General features: G+C 37.8%; 1 pseudogene; it reads right to left on the bottom strand.

The window, feature by feature from the left end:
- Nucleotides 1-598: 598 nt before the first annotated feature.
- On the bottom strand, nucleotides 599-14,937 carry LOC120534582 (annotated as a pseudogene).
- Nucleotides 14,938-16,491: the final 1,554 nt, after the last annotated feature.

The raw sequence follows: 16,491 nt of genomic DNA, 5'->3' as shown, positions 1-16,491 counted from the left end.
ATCATCAGCATCTTTTCCAGTGGATGTGGGAGTCCACAAGGGCTGTGCTTTGTTTGCTATCCTGTTTGTGATTTTCTTAGACAGCCTATCAAGGTGCACTCTGGAAGTGGGGGGATGTTCATTTGGGTGTCCTTAAAATTGTGTCCCCATCAGTGCTCTTTGCAGATGACGTGGTGCTATTGGCTTAACTGGGCTATGAACTCCAGCACGCATTGGAACATGGATGAGGATCAGCAACTCCCAATCTGAGGCCATGGTCCTCATCAGTAAAAAGATGAACTGTCATCTCTGAGTGGGAGGTGAGTTACATGAGTTGAAGTGCCTCAGGGTCTGGTTCATAAATATGAGGAAAATGGATGGTGAAATCGACAGATGGATTGGGGCAGTGAGCCTAGCTAGATGGTAGGGAAAATAAACCTCCCAAGACCAAAAGACCACCCAGACCCTTTTTTCATTCAACATGTTTATATTTAGATTAATATTACACTTGTACAATGTGAAAAAAATCCAACAGGTTTACAGGACTTAATTATTGGCAGAGTCAGTTGCTCTCACTGGCATCTCCTCAATACTTCAGAGGAAACAGAAGAGGACAAACTTAGCGCCAGTGCCCCCTGTCAACTTGGGGTGGTAGTACATCCCTCAGCTGAGCCTGCAGAGTGATCCACAGATGCACATAAGTGACAGTAGCTATAATAAGGTGGACGTCGTCTGAATTGATGACCATCTGAGGGCCTGGTTCTTCCCATTTTTCTTGTACATCCAAATCTTTTATTTGTGTAAACCAGTGAGTCATTTATATTTGTAAAAATGTCATGCTGGCATTGATTTGACAGGGCATCTGAATAGATTTCATTGCGTATTACTTTCATAGACTTCTCTCTTGGTGCACTGTTTTCTGTTTCTACTATATCACATTCAATATCAACCTACCACTGCTTCAACAATAAACTGATTTCTAATTGTTGCACCATATACTGGAACATCCATTGTTTGAACTGAAGTACAACATTGTTTAGGTAACTTTTCAATTTGGAATCAGTTGTCATCATTACATTCCTATTGCACAGAATAACACAGGTGGAGGTTTAAGGTGGACAATTTCCTTACTGATTCAAAATGCTATTTATACCAGAGAAAAAAAACTCAGCCACAATCTTCGAGTTTCCTTTGAGGGAGATCCTTAAGAGGATGCCTCTTTCAGCTATAAAAAATTTCTATGGCTAACAAGTATCCTAGGTTCAATGTGTCTAAGTGTGAGGTAAGGTGTGTGCATGTGTGTAACCTGTAATGGATAAGTGCCCTGCCAAGGATTGTTTCCTGCCGTGCATCTAGTGCTGCTCAGATAATGTCTGGCTTGTTGAAAACCTTAGATTGGAATAAGCAGTTCTGAGATCTACATCTGTATGATTAAAATATTAATAGATATTTAAAAATTGCTATTACAAAATAAACTAGGTCATGGAAAAATAAATCAAACAATTGCCATTGAATACTTTAGCAGCAAGGATAAGCAGGGGAAAATGTGGTCAGAAGACTTGACCAAAAAGAAATAACAGAAAGGTTCAAAAATGAGAGTCTCTTTAGATTCTCCAGAGAAGAAGCAGTAAAGAAATAAAGATTTGTTGGGGGTAGAGTGGTTGGGAAAAAAGTTGCTAGGGTGTAGCTGTGTATAAAAGGTGGGCATAAAGATATGATTGAATGGATATAGGAGGTGCACTTGAGTCAGAGATCCTGGGCACAGAATAGAGATGGATATCTGAAAAGGTCATTTGAAATCATCAGGCAATGATCAGAAATGTTATTTATCCTGGAATGATTTCCTTTCAACATTGTTACAAAAAAAGCTAAAATAAAAATCAGCATAATATCCAGTTACCAAATTCAACATGCCTTTTAAAAACTAATTTGTAATGCTCTTTGATCTTACCAATTTTGATTAGCTTTTTATTTCAGATTGTAATTCATAACAATTCATATATTTTGCTTTTATTTGTGCTTAGCTCTTTACACCTTTTGTTTGAAGGCATATATAAATTCATTAATAAATAAATTGCAAGTAAAACTGTAACTCTTTTTATAATATTTAATTTTTTATTTTAATAAAAAAATACTTAGTTAACTACAATACCTAAACATGGCATGTGTTACATAAAATAATGAACTGAATAATGCTACCAATGGTATGAAGTAACAAATCATTATCAGAAAAAATTGTCACCACTGATTTATCAATAACCAATTGTATCTGGAAATTCTAAGAGTTGAGAAAGAGCACCAACACAGTATCCGAGCAGATATAAGCTACATGAAGAATGCTTGTTTCATGTGCAAAATTGACCATGGCAAGTTAAAGACTTAAGATGTTGCATATGCTAAGTTTTCTCCCAAATTCTAACCAATTACACTTTGAAAAACTATATGCGCTGTTGGATTAAGTTTTACATTTATTAAGTTTGGTGATGTATTTTAATCCAAATCAGGTGGATAAATTTGTAATTGAGACATTAGCGTCCAACATCCACTTCAGAAGCAACAGTTGGCATTGCTGCCTATTGACATACAGTGTATATTAATAACTAGATGATGAGGAACATGTTTATTTTGAGAAGATTCCAGATGCCTTCATAAAGGGATGTGCAAAATGTTTCCACACTTTTTTTAAAACTCTATTTAAGTTTTTCAAAAACAAATTTCATCACTTTTCTACATAGTCACCTTCGTTTGCAATGCAATTTTCCCAGCATCATACTAACTTTTTAATGCCCAATTACTACTCCTCCCACCTTCACCACCATTTTAAATGAAAATATAAAAGTGCAGAAACTGAGCGTCCCTCGTATTACACTCCATGCATTAATTTGTACTTTTCACTTCAATGCAAAATGTCTTTATGGTACATTAGATCTTCCACCCAGCTGACAACAATGCACTGGCTAAAGGGGGCTAGAAAATGGGAGAATGGCAGGACGGATACTCTGTGTTTTCTTCAAGTCCATGAGTAGTAAAAAAGATTATAGTATATAGAACATAATATATGTGCATAGTAGTATTCTGTTATAAAGCATGATGGTTAGTAGCTATATCATATTCTATAGATGAATTTGATCAGAATAACCTGTTGTTAGATACTATAAACTGTCTTCCTGGAAGGGGTTTGCCAGGTCAGAAGGGGCATAGAACTGACACACTACAGGAATGGGCCATGGATGGCAGAAGGCAGGAGGACAGTTGGTGTCATGGGGTACAGAGAGTTATTAATGTTAGGATGATAATTCAAATGGTTTAAAATGATCTATATATGTATCATATTTCAATATAATCTATGATTGCTATTATAAATAAAATAAGAAAGACATGAATGAGGTCTCTTCAGTATTAGAGCCAAATCTACTAGGGTGTAGGCTGTCCAATCTGAGGGAGAAGTGTGGTGTTTCCTGGAAGAGTTCCCAGTTGTCCACTAAGCCACTGTCTTGTCTGTTGCCAGTTGTTTAAGGCTATGAGTATTTTGTAGGATTAACCCAATTTTGTCAACTTCGGCAATTATACAGAAATGAGAATCTTTGCAGCAGTGGTCTTCTCTTTGATGGCTTGAACAAATGGTGAGAAATCCATTTTCAACTCCTCTGGCTGACAGTAGTAAATCTAATTTCCTCCAGAATGTAGCAAAATTGTGCCAAAAATACTTTTAAAATCTAAAACATGCTCAGCAAGGAAACTGGACACAAATGTGCAGTGGCTGGATGGTCAAAAGTTTAGGTTGTGAACAGTTGAGTCTCTAATTATAAGAACATCTCGCAAGCTGTGGGCAAATCGGGGGAGTGGAGAGACTGAAAGCAGTTGCCTGTTGCTAAGTCAGCCTGGGAAGGCTTAGAAGGGGTCACCTAGGCTTGGTCTTCCACTTGAGCTGTTTGTTGCTCCCTGACTCCATGATGAATATGTACAGGGGATAAAGCTGACTCAGCCCAAAATCCAAGAGGCACACTTCAGAGTAAATGTAACAGGGTTGACTCCCTGCAGGTGACCTTTTTGTTCCCTGAGTTTGGGCTGTTGTTCAAGGAGCTGCTGGACCTGCCCTTCCAAGTTCTTGAGTTCTTGCTTCAAACCCACCATTAATACTACATCAATTGCTGCTCCAACTTTAAAAGAATTGATTTAAAAAGTGATTTTATTTCATGTGTGTTTACATTATGACATCTGTCCAACTTAATATATGCTGAATACATTTAATATAATCTTTCCGGCCCTTAATATAATCTAATATCAGTGCAATTCCTTGTTCAAATGTGTCAGAAATAAGGAAGTTTTAAATATTAAAACAACAATTAATTAGTTTTGTTGTGCTTAATCTTTTAAAACACATGTATGGTGTCCTCTACATAGAGCCCAGTATGTAAGGGGCCATCTGATGCCACAGCTAGAGAACAACACTGCTGCTATTTAAGAAGGACCAGTCCATGCAATGTTACTTGACTTATGATTTTGCATTTCTGTTTGAATTCCCTGGTTATCAACTTCCGGCTTTTGCTATAAGATACTGTCTTTGGATTTTGTTATATATCAGCATTGCCTGTGCTCTATTTGTATAATTCTTTTGAAAAGTTTTTGAATAAATCTTTAAATAAATCTTTAAATATTAACGGAACATTGTTTTTCTTCTATGGTCCAGATTTTTTTAAGGTTTTCCTCTCTCCTTTTGAGACTATTTTAACTGGCAAAGAAGTAAAAATAAAAGGTAAAACAGAATACATTGGACATTGCAGGATGGATTTTAGGGTCATTCCGTACTTTTTCCGAAATTTTACTTTTTCTTTTGTACTAGGGTGTTGTACCGTGTTAGCCATTATGAATGTAGTGAAAAGTCAAGCAAAATGACACCTTTTATTGGCTAACTAAAAAGATTATAATATGCAAGCTTTCAAGGCAACTCAGGGCCCTTCTTCAGGCAAAATATTGTAAACTTTGTAGTTAGCCAATAAAAAGTGTCATTTTGCTTGACTTTTTACTACATTCATAATTCACGGTACAACAGACTAGTACTACAGACATACAAGAGATTACAACTTGCCTGAAGAAGGGACCTGAGTTGTTTCAAAAGCTTGCATATTGTACTCAATAAAAGGTGTCATTTTGCTTGACTTTTCACTTTTTCTTTTTATATTCTATTGACAAGGCCAACATCCTAGAGAGTACTTTTCAGTGCAGACAATACAGATATTTAGTGGGGGGTACGATCTGAAGAAGCGGCTAACTGAGGACCTCTAAGGCATTTGTCTCTCAAACTATGTACTCTGGTGTACTTCTCCTTTTGTGCAGTTGTCCATCTGGGTCTTCACGTTCCTTTTCCTGGTTAGATCCAGTTTGCCTTTTTCTCTCCAGACAGTAGTAGACACCTTTGAAATTTAAATTTTCTTGGCAATCTGTTCCATGTAATAACCTTCATTACACAAAACAACAATCAACCAATGTTTTTCTTGGAAAAAACTTCAAGAATGCCAGTATCTTGCAACCCAAGGAGAAATAATTTACTTGCTTTATTGAGGAGAATTACAGCTGTGCTAACACAATAAAAACGGTTTCTCTAATAATCAATGAATGTTTAAACATGATTAATTAAGGATGAACTGAGAGTTTAGAGAGAGGACACTGGAGTAATGGCTCCTGAAAATGGGGCTTTGCAGTCATATGTGAATAATAAATTATGAAAGGGGCATTTTAATCAGTACTAGGATTTTGCAACATGAGTAATGTCTTGACTATACTTGACTTTATTTTTTAACAATACCTTGATAAAAATTATAAATTTATATCAAATGCATTAATGTTTCTGGGAAATTCCAAACTTTTGAATGCAAAGGTATTTTTCTAAATTCAAAGGGTACAGGCAATTGAACCATAAGGATCTACTGATAATACTATATAGTAAGTTATACATTGTATTGGCTGAGTACATATACAAAAAATAAGACTGTTAAATATGCATGGAGGGAAACAAATTTTTTGCAAATGAAGCAAAGTCTGAGAAGCAGTGGAATGCATTTAATAGTACAGTATAGTGCATAAAAGACAGGACAAGTTCTTCTAAATATCCACCGTGAATAAATAAGAAGCTAAGAAAAAGCAACTGTATATCAAGTATGTGTTCTATGGGCAATGGTTGAAAAGGACATTAGGGAAGTTAAAAGACATTTTAAGAAGTATACTGCAGAAAATGTAAAACCTGACGTAAACAGATTGTATCAATTTTTAGTAAAAGATAGGCCTGGTGGGTTGAGGTTTATTAGGAACAGTAATGACAAAATTAAATAAACTGACACTGAAATAAAGAAATTGAGTTAAGCTCTAAATAATCATATTTTAAGTTTTCATGTATGAAGAAGTCAATAAACAACTAACAGCTACAGGAACTATAGTCAGAAGAGAGAGATAGAAGAGAGAAATGAAACTAGAAGGCTGAAATCAAATAAACTGACAGGACAGGATAACATTTACATTAGAGTGCCTAAGGTTTGTTGGTAGCTACATATACACATTATTAATGTGTATTTTGCAAAGATCAATGGATACTGGAAAATTGATAAAGAATGGAATGTGATTGTGCAAAACCTAGTACTGCAATCATAGACTAACATGATTAAGGTGTATCACAGATAAATTAATGGAATCAGTTATTAAAGAAAGATTGAGCAAGACTTAAACACCACGCTAATCATTTGTCAACTAAAGATATTAACTTTAGTTCAAAAATGCACTTTGGCACACTTGTCTGTGAAGCTTCTAAATCTCATTCTTCTTTCTGTAGCTTGGTGACCAGAACTGCACTTAGTGCTCCACAAAAAACACATTAAGGAGTCAAAGCAATTCATTCATTCATTCATTCATTCATTTGTTAATTTTCCACTGCTTATTTGAGATCAGGTCGCAGGGGCAACAGTCTTAGCAGTGAGGCCCATGTGTTCTTTTCCCAAGCCAACATGTGAACTCATACTGGGTGATTCCAAGGTGTTCCCAGGCAATCCAGGAGATAAAAACCTCCCAGTGAGCCTTGGGTCTTCCCCAGGGTCTCCCAGCTGGCCGTGCCTGTAAAACTTCCATGGGGAGGCATCCAGGAGGTATCCGTATTAGATGCCTGTATCACCTCAGTTGGCTCCTCTTGATGCAGAGAAAGGTCATTTTGGCCGCTTGCACCTACAATCTCATTATATCAGTCATTACCTAAAGATCATGACCATGGGTGAGAATAGAAACGTAGATCAACTTATAAATTGAGAGTGTCACCTTCTGACTCAGCTCCTTCTTCACCATTACAGATTGATATGGTGACCACATAACTGCACTCGCTGCCCCTGTCCATTTGTTGATCTCACCATCCCTTTTCCCTTTACTCGTGAACAAAACCCCAAGGTACTTAAGCCTCCCCACTTAAGGCAGTAACTCACCTACCACTACAAGAGAACAATCTACCTGTTTCCTACTGAGGACCATGGCCTCAGATTTGGATGTGATCCTCATCCCTATTGCTTCACACTCAGTCACAAACCATTCCAATGCATGCTGGAGCTCACAGACCGTTTCAGCCAACAGCACCATATTATCTACAAAAAGCAGTGACAATGTTATGATTCTAAGGCCATCCAACTGGACCTCTTTATGTCCATGAATATTATGTCAATAAAAATCACAGGATAGGAGACAAACCATAGCCCTGGCAGAGTCTCACATCCACTGCTAACACATCAGAAATCTTATTATCTTTGGATGCAGAAAAAGCATCTGATATGGTTGAACAGGTCTACCTATTCACCACATTGCACAAATTTAGGTTTAGCCCAAATATATGAGTATGGATCAAACTACTTTATGCAAGTCTAGAAGCCTCTGTTTGTATTAACAACATTGTTTCAAACTACTTCAGACTAGAGCATGGGACTTGGTAAGGATTCTTCCTATCATCATTACTTTTTGCTAATGTCATTGAGCCATTGGCCTTTCACTTTCAAAATGTATCAGAGGTAAAGGGGACTATCAGAGAAGCACATGAACAGAAAATTTCACTTTATGCAGATAATATTTGTACTGTATATATCAGATCCACAAAATTCCATTCCAGTAATCCTTAATGTACTAGTAGATTTTTAAAAGATATCTGGACTCAAAGTTAATTTGAATAAAAGTGTGCTTTTCCCAATGAACTCTCTAGCATACAATATTATATTGGACACCTAGCCATTTATTTTAGCAGATAAGTTTAAATACTTAAGGGTAAAATCACAAGTAAATATAAAGATCTTTTTCAAAAATTTTGTTCTATCAGCATTGAAAAAATGTAACAAGATGTGAACAGATTGTCTAACCTCCATCTCACGTTAGCAGGGAGAAACAATATTGTCAGAATGAACATCCTTCCCGAGCATCCCCTTATACAATAACAAAGCGTTCTTTAAGAAATTATTTATTTGGAATTCAAAACATTCACGCATCCAACGGACAACTCTACAACGACCTAAAGAAAAAGGGGGCATGGCACTACCTAACCTTCAATTTTATTACTAGGCGGCAAATATTTAAGCTATAAAGACCTGGTAATTGACACAAATTGCTGAACATACACAAGCCTGGTCTGCAATAGAAATAAAATCTTGCTGTACTTCTTTATATGTCCTGCTTTGTACCCCAGTAAGTACAAATTATCATCAATTTACCTTTAATCCAATTGTACATTAATCACTCACTATATGGAACCAATGCAGGAAGCATTTCAAGGCAGAGAAACTCTTATCTGATTCACTTCTACATGACAATCACCTTTTTCTACCTTCTCAAACCTACAAAGTATGTAATGTTCAGAAAATGCCTGGTTTTGTAAATAATTTGAGTTATAATCCCATCAACACAATTTCTCCACTACTTTCAAATTAGAAGCATTGCTAAAAGGGACCGGCCCAGTTTTTCTTACCTCCCACCCATTTCTATTCCAGAAGAAATATTGATCAGTCTTGAAGATTCAGACAGCATTTCTGACTTCTTACTGAGTGTTTTGTCTTGGTAGAGTAATAATATATTACTCTACTTTCCCCTTTTGTATTATTAATATGTAGACTTTGTCAGAATGCCTCAGATCTCACAGACTTACCACTGTTTATAAGGTATTGTACCAAATAACGTCTCCCCACCTTCCCTTCTACATCTATAACCTCAGGCAATTCCGTGTAGTAAAAGACAAGCAGGAGTTAAGTTACACTTTAAATAATGTATCATCCTCTTTAATAAAACCCTTGTGTGCGTCCAGTGTCTGTGTGTGTGTGTCTTCTGGTGAAGTGCGCATGCGCGGGGCCACACAGCACGTGTTCAGTCTCTTCCTGTGCATTTCCTGTGCAGAGAGATACACATACAGGCGTGCGCGAGTCACACACACACACACACATATATACACACACACACGAGTCACACACACGCACGCATGAGACAAACAGGCACGCGCGACAGACAGACAGACAGAGAGACACACACAAAGGCGCGCAAGAGAAAGACACACACACAGGCACGTGCGTGCATTGTTGCAATGTTACTTTTCTTGGTTGTTTATTAAATTACAGATTTTTGAAATGTTCATTTTTTCCCCTGTGCTTAAAACTCATTAAAAAAAGAGTTTTTAGCGAGCGGGTCATAAGGCTATAGCCAAATTCTTGCAGTGTTAGTTTTCTTTGTTGTTCAAGGTTTTCTTAGTGTTAGTCAATGTTTTTACATTTAGTTTACTATTACGCTGTGCTTTCTATGGTATAGTTAACTATATTTGTGCTTAAAAACTTAAAAAAATATATATTTACATACAGTTCATACGGTCTGGAACGGATTATGGTCGTGAACCGAGGTTCCACTGTATTACTGTCAGACAAAATTACAGGTATTTCACGGAAATACAAACCAGTATTACTGAGAGAGAAAATTAAAGGCACACAATACAGTGACACATATTACAGCCACATTCAAGGTCCCTTGCCATTTAATATAGACTGTTCATACAAATGTTTATGCACTACTGTTCTAGCGCCCGTTATTTTAACGCGCTTAATGTCTAGTTATTGATAATATTCATAAATAATAACACGATGCAAAGTACATTTGGATATTGGCAACCACACAACCTGATAAATGGTGATGTGTAGTTTCAGGTGGCACACAGACTTATTAGTTACTTATAATGTCTCTAGTTAAGGCATCATTTGTGGTTAGCTTTCTTCAGAACAGGCCACATGACTGTCTCAATATGGCTGCTGAGCTGTGCTCTTCATTTTGTTGTCCTTTTCAGTTCATGATGTGAGATGGTCTTGCATCACTTGGTCAGAAAGAGAGGGTGGTTTAAAGCAAGAAAATTTACAGATTTTCCATACAACCTCTACAGCCAATAGGGCATCATGGTACTTAAAGGTTTCTGATACAAACCAATTCCAAATAGCCATACTTCAGACAAATGGGTGGGGACAAAATACCTTCATACCTGCCCTCCATGTGTTAAGGTAAAGCTTGGAAGTTAGGCAGCCTGGCTTTCCTCAGGGGGTTGACTGAGAGACTTCAGCAGAGAAATATTGGCCAAACCTATTCCTAAAAGGGGAGAAGGGGCTCTTAACCATCAAACCATTGCTGTTATTATCAATAATATAACACTAATATTACATTGCTTTGTCTAAGTTACAAATAAATACATACAAAATATTTATCAACTTGTTTGCAAAATTTCACTTCATAACACTGAGGAACAGCTGTGTTGATGGAGTAGTACAAGGTGTTACTGGTTGTCTAGAGCAGACAGGCAGCATTAACCAGTTGATTATGAGGCTATTAGAAATAAACTGGATACATTAGGATTAAAAGTCAAGATGGAGGTAAAAAGCTTAGGGGTGATTGTTGACTGTAATCTGAATTTTAAATCACGTATTAATCAGATCATTAGGACAGCATTTTTTCACTTAAGAAACATAAGTAAAGTTAGACCGATTATATCACTGAAAGATGCTGAGAAATTAGTTCACGCGTTTGTTTTCAGTCGACTAGATTACTGTAATGCACTCCTCTCAGGACTACCCAAAAAAGACACAAATCTTTTGCAACTAGTGCAGAAGCAGCTGCTAGAATCCTATCTAGGAAAAGAAAATCCGAACACATTTCTCCAGTTTTAATGTCACTACACTGGTTACCTGTGTCATTCAGGATTGACTTTAAAATTCTGCTTATGGTTTATAAAGCCTTAAATAATCTCGCCCCATCTTATATATCGGAATGTCTGACACCTTATATTCCAAATCGTAACCTTGGATTCTCAAATGAGTGTCTCCTTAGAATTCCAAGAACAAAACTTAAAAGAAGTGGTGAGGCGGCCTTCTGCTGCTATGCACCTAAAATCTGGAATAGCCTGCCAATAGGAATTCGCCAGGATGATACAGTAGAGCACTTTAAAAAAAATGCTGAAAACATATTACTTTAACATGGCCTTTTTATAACCATTTTAATCTTAATTTAACTTAATCCTGATACTCTATATGTTCAGTTTCCTCATAATAACTATTCATGGTGGCTCTAAAATCCGTACTGACCCCTGCTCTCTTTTCTGTTTCTTTTTCCGGTTTCTTTGTGGTGGTGGCGCACTCAAAGCTTCATGATGCTCCAACAATGATGGACGGATTAAAAGGCAGAAGTCTACGTGACCATCATCATCATCAAGCCCTTCCGTGAGAACCCTAAATCCAAAGAGGACTGCTTCATTTATGTTAGGTAGAATGCCCAGAGGGGACTGGGCGGTCTCATGGTCTGGAATCCCTACAGATTTTATTTTTCTCCAGCCGTCTGGAGTTTTTGTTTTTTCTGTCCCCCCTGGCCATTGAACCTTACTCTTATTCGATGTTAATTAATGTTGATTTATTTTGTTTTATAATTGTGTCTTTCATTTTTCTTTTCTTTAATATGTAAAGCACTTTGAGCTACTGTTTGTATGAAAATGTGCTATATAAATAAATGTTGTTGTTGTTGTTGTTGATTAGGGAAGCAAGAGAGGTCAGAGGTGATCTGACTGTGCTGTACTCAATATCTCACAAGCTGGTAGAAGTAGCACTAAAGACATATTATGTGCCCCAGAAGGTGAAAGACCTCATGCAGGACTACTACAGCAAGTTCAGTTTTAGGTTCTTAACTGGATCAGTGTTATCTGATTGGCACCAACTTGAAGTGGAATAACAATTGCTTGTACCATTTCTGTAACACCGTCCTCTCACAATAACCATGGTGGTGAAGTCAGCAGAGCCAGAGTGTCCAGGCACTATTAGCAAGTCTGGAAAAAGACAATGCCCAATCAGAGCCTTCATGGATGGCATCACAGTAACTACAAAATCAGTGCCAGGAGCTAGGTCATTTTTGCAAGGACTGGAGAAGCTCACATCTGAGTTTCATCCATCCAAGTCCTTGTCCTGACTCTCAAGGGAGCATGGTCACGAATGCTTTCTGTTTTAGGATGGAGTATAGTAGATACCATCTGTCACAAAAAAAAAACAGTAAAGATCCTTGGGAAGGTGTTCAACTGCAATCTGATTCAATCAGAACAACCTGTTCTGGTTGTAAAAACTGGTTTAGGGCAGGTTGAGAGCTGTTGGCAGATCATGTCTCCCAAGAAAATTTATGGCCTTGATCTATCAGAATGGAATCATCCTAGGATGACCCTTTCTTATCTATGAAATCCCAACATCAGTGGTGGGAGACTTGGAGCTCATGGTCAGCGGGTTCTGACCGGAGTGCTGAACTGACAACGTGCTATACAAAGAGAATTATAACAATCGTAATAAACGAACAATAAAACAGCAGAGAACCGGTGGATTAAATAAAAAGGCAGCTTCCTTGGCGAAGCAAGGAAAAAGGATGGCCTTATATGTCGTTTGTTTATAAAACAGCGGAGGAGCTGTGTAAAGGCTGCTTCAAAAAAAACCAGCGGAGAGCCTTACAGTATATGAGCAAGCAGTCAGCTAAAGAGGGAAATCAATAAATATCTATAATTGTAATAAGCAAACAAAAAATAGCGTAGAAGCCGCGGATTAAAAAAAGGAAATGGGTACCTGAACAGTAAAGTAAGTCTCAAATAGCTACACAATAACTATAACAATCATAATAAATGAACAATGAAACAGTACAGAACCACGAGGCAAGGAGAAAGGACGGCCTTATATGGCGTTCGTTTACAAAGCAGCGGAGAAGCTGTGTGAAGGCAGCTACACAAAACAACAGCAGAGCGCCACACTCTGAATGTATTCTTTGCATCACCGTTCTACCCTCTGATCTTCCATTTCAATTCAAATGCCTCCAATTTCCAGTAAGGCTGTGCTTCGTGATGACAATTAATAAGTCTCAGGGACAGACACTACAAAAGGTTGCCATTGACTTGAGGCAACATTGCTTTTCTCCTGGACAACTATACGTTGCATTCTCAACAGTAAGCTAGCACAGCTTGGTCATATTACAACCGGAGTGCTGAACTGACAACGTGGTATACAAAGAGATCCTTAACAGATAGTTATTGGTATATTTTCCCTCAGTTTAAAAAGGTTTTCTTTTCTTCTTAATAAAAATTTAAAAGCAGTACTTGTGCTGCGCTGGGATTTTGCTATATACAGTATATATATATGTAAATATGTATATATTGTAATGGACAGCCCGGTCCCATGCCCGGTCGGGACAATCCTGCTGTATATGGTCCGGGGGAGCAGCCATGGACTTCTCAGTACCTCACCCGGGACGCTTGGTGGCAGCCTCCCTGGTTGATGATGCCTCAGTTTACCGCAGGGCTTTATGGGAAATTGAGTTCTCCCCAACCCTGTGGGGACCCGGGATGGCCGCCAGGGGGCGAGGCAGAGATAGTTAAGCCCAGCTGGTTTAATCATCGGCCCCACGCGGGAGTGCAATTGGGAACAGGTGAACAAGCAACAGGAGCACTCCAGGGCGGGCCATAAAAGGAGCCAGCAACCACCACTCTGGGCCAGAATCGGGAGGAAGAGGACGGGGTTGCCTGAGAGGAGTGGTGGTGCCAGTGGAAGGATTGCTGTGTTTAAAGTAAGGTGCTTTGGGACTGTGTATACCTGTGGAGTTCATGGGGAAGACGTATCCCACAGGGGAAGAGTGTTTGAACTGTTTAAGTGTTTGGGACTGTGTTGGGCCTGTGGGACACGGGGAAGACGTGCGCCCACGGGTGAAGAGAAAATAAAGATTTCTGTTCAATTTACACGTGCCTCAGTGTGAATCTGTGCCGGGTCGGGCACTTTATATAGCGCCTTATTCACAATATACATATATATGTGTGTATGTGTATATATATATATATATATATATATATATATATACATATATATATATGTACTGTAGATATGTACTGTATGTGTATATATATGTGGATATGTATATATATGTGTGTATATATGTAGATCTGTATATATATGTATATATGTGTGTATATATATATGTGTATATATATGTAGATGTGTATATGTATATATATGTATATATGTATATATGTGTATATGTAGATATGTGTATATATACGTATATATGTGTATATGTAGATATGTATATACTGTATATGTATATATGTATATGTATATATGTTTATATGTGTGTGTGTGTGTGTGGGTGTATATATATACGAGGGATATCCAGAAAAAAAGGTTACCATGCCAAATGCCATGGAGGGTGCAGGGAATTTTTTTTTCGAAGGTTGGCATACCTACGTGTAGGGGGGTCCTAATGGTCAAAATAAGCCCGGGACCGCGTCAGTTAGTTGTGAAATGTCATTACAGCAAGCGAATTTGTCAACCTCTGCTAAGGCCGTTTGCTCCACCTACCGCCGATGCGAGATTCGTCATCAAGTTCTTCACTTTGCGTTGCGAATCCGCGACCAAGATCCATCGTCAGCTTGTCGAAACCAAACTGAAAGAATTCTTGGGTGGGAAACGTTTTTCCAACGATGAAGAGGTGAAGGAGACAGTGGAGAAGTGGCTTTCGGAGGTGGAGTGGAGCATATTCGACGAGGGTATAAAAAAGCTGGTGCCCAGGCTGAAGAAGTGCATCGAAGTTGATGGCGATTATGTTGAGAAATAAACACATACTTTGGAACATACCCTGTAAATTTGGTTGAAATATATTCATTTTTTGATTTTTAACAGCTGTTGTAACCTTTTTTTCTGGATATCCCTCATACTGTATATATATATATATATATATATATATATATATATATATATATATATATATATATATATATATATATATTTATATATATATATATATATTACAGCAACACTCATAACAGTGACAAAACAATTACATTGACAATCATGTTATGTTATTTTTAAAATGTTTACTTTTCTTTTTCATAACTTCTTTAACACACTATTTCTCCGCTGCGAAGCGCAGGTATTTTGCTAGTCAGCAATAAATTGAAGCTTTCTTTTAGCTCTGTCATGGAGGAGCTCATTGTGACACAAATGTGGGAGCACCAACAGTAATTTGTTGTCAAAAAACCCAAAAGTGCTGGGTGCTAGTATTTCAGTGATGACTGGGCAACATGGAAGGCAGTAGGTTAAGTTGTAGACCAGGCTTGTGTATGTTCAACAATTTGTGTCGATGTCCAGGTCTTTGGCCTTTGTATTTGCCGCCCATGAATAGAATTGAAAGTTAAGTAGTGGCATGCCCCCTTCTGCTACTATATATATATATATAGTGGAGTTTAATTTGTTCCAGCACTGAGCTTGTATAGCGAATTTCTTGTATCTAGAACAAAACTTCCCCATTGAAAATAATGGAAATCCAGTTAATCCGTTTCGCACCCCCAAAAATATCAACATAAAAATCAATTTTCCTAACAAATAACACTGCTTAATAAGTGTGGATACACTTTGTTTGCTGAGCGTCATGTGATCATAACTGAGCTGATGGTTCTTTTCTCTCGTGTGCGTCTCCCTCTCCTTATCTCTCTTGCTCGCTCGCGCGCCTTTCTCTCTCTCTCTCTCCTTATCTCCCTTGCTCGTGCGCCTCTCCCTATCTCCTCTTGAGGGTAGAGAAAAGCCAAGCAAAATGACACCTTTTATTGGCTAACTAAACAAATTACAATATGCAAGCTTTCGAGGCAACTCAGGCCCCTTCTTCAGGCAAGATGTAATCAAAGCTTGCATATTGTAATCTTTTTAGTTAGTTCTCCATGGGTACTGTTTAACATTATACCCTGGGTTTATTCTTTCAGGCCTGTTCAAGATTATATTCTAGGTTTATAGTATTTGGACGGTATTGCTAATAGATATCTCTACTTTATTCATTCTACACCGCTAATTGGGGGTTTGTTTTGTTCAGGATGTACTCTGTGTGTAATCATGTCAGAGGACTAGGACTTTGTAAAGTGTGGTATAGCCTTATTTGGGAATGCAAAAAGGGGGACGGGGTCTGGGGAGGAGAGAAAGAGAGCAA

Source organism: Polypterus senegalus, chromosome 8 (assembly GCF_016835505.1).
Source record: "Polypterus senegalus isolate Bchr_013 chromosome 8, ASM1683550v1, whole genome shotgun sequence".
Lineage (NCBI taxonomy): Eukaryota > Metazoa > Chordata > Cladistia > Polypteriformes > Polypteridae > Polypterus > Polypterus senegalus.
Note: the sequence above shows the minus strand (reverse complement) of the source record. Positions and strands in the feature narration are given on the sequence as shown.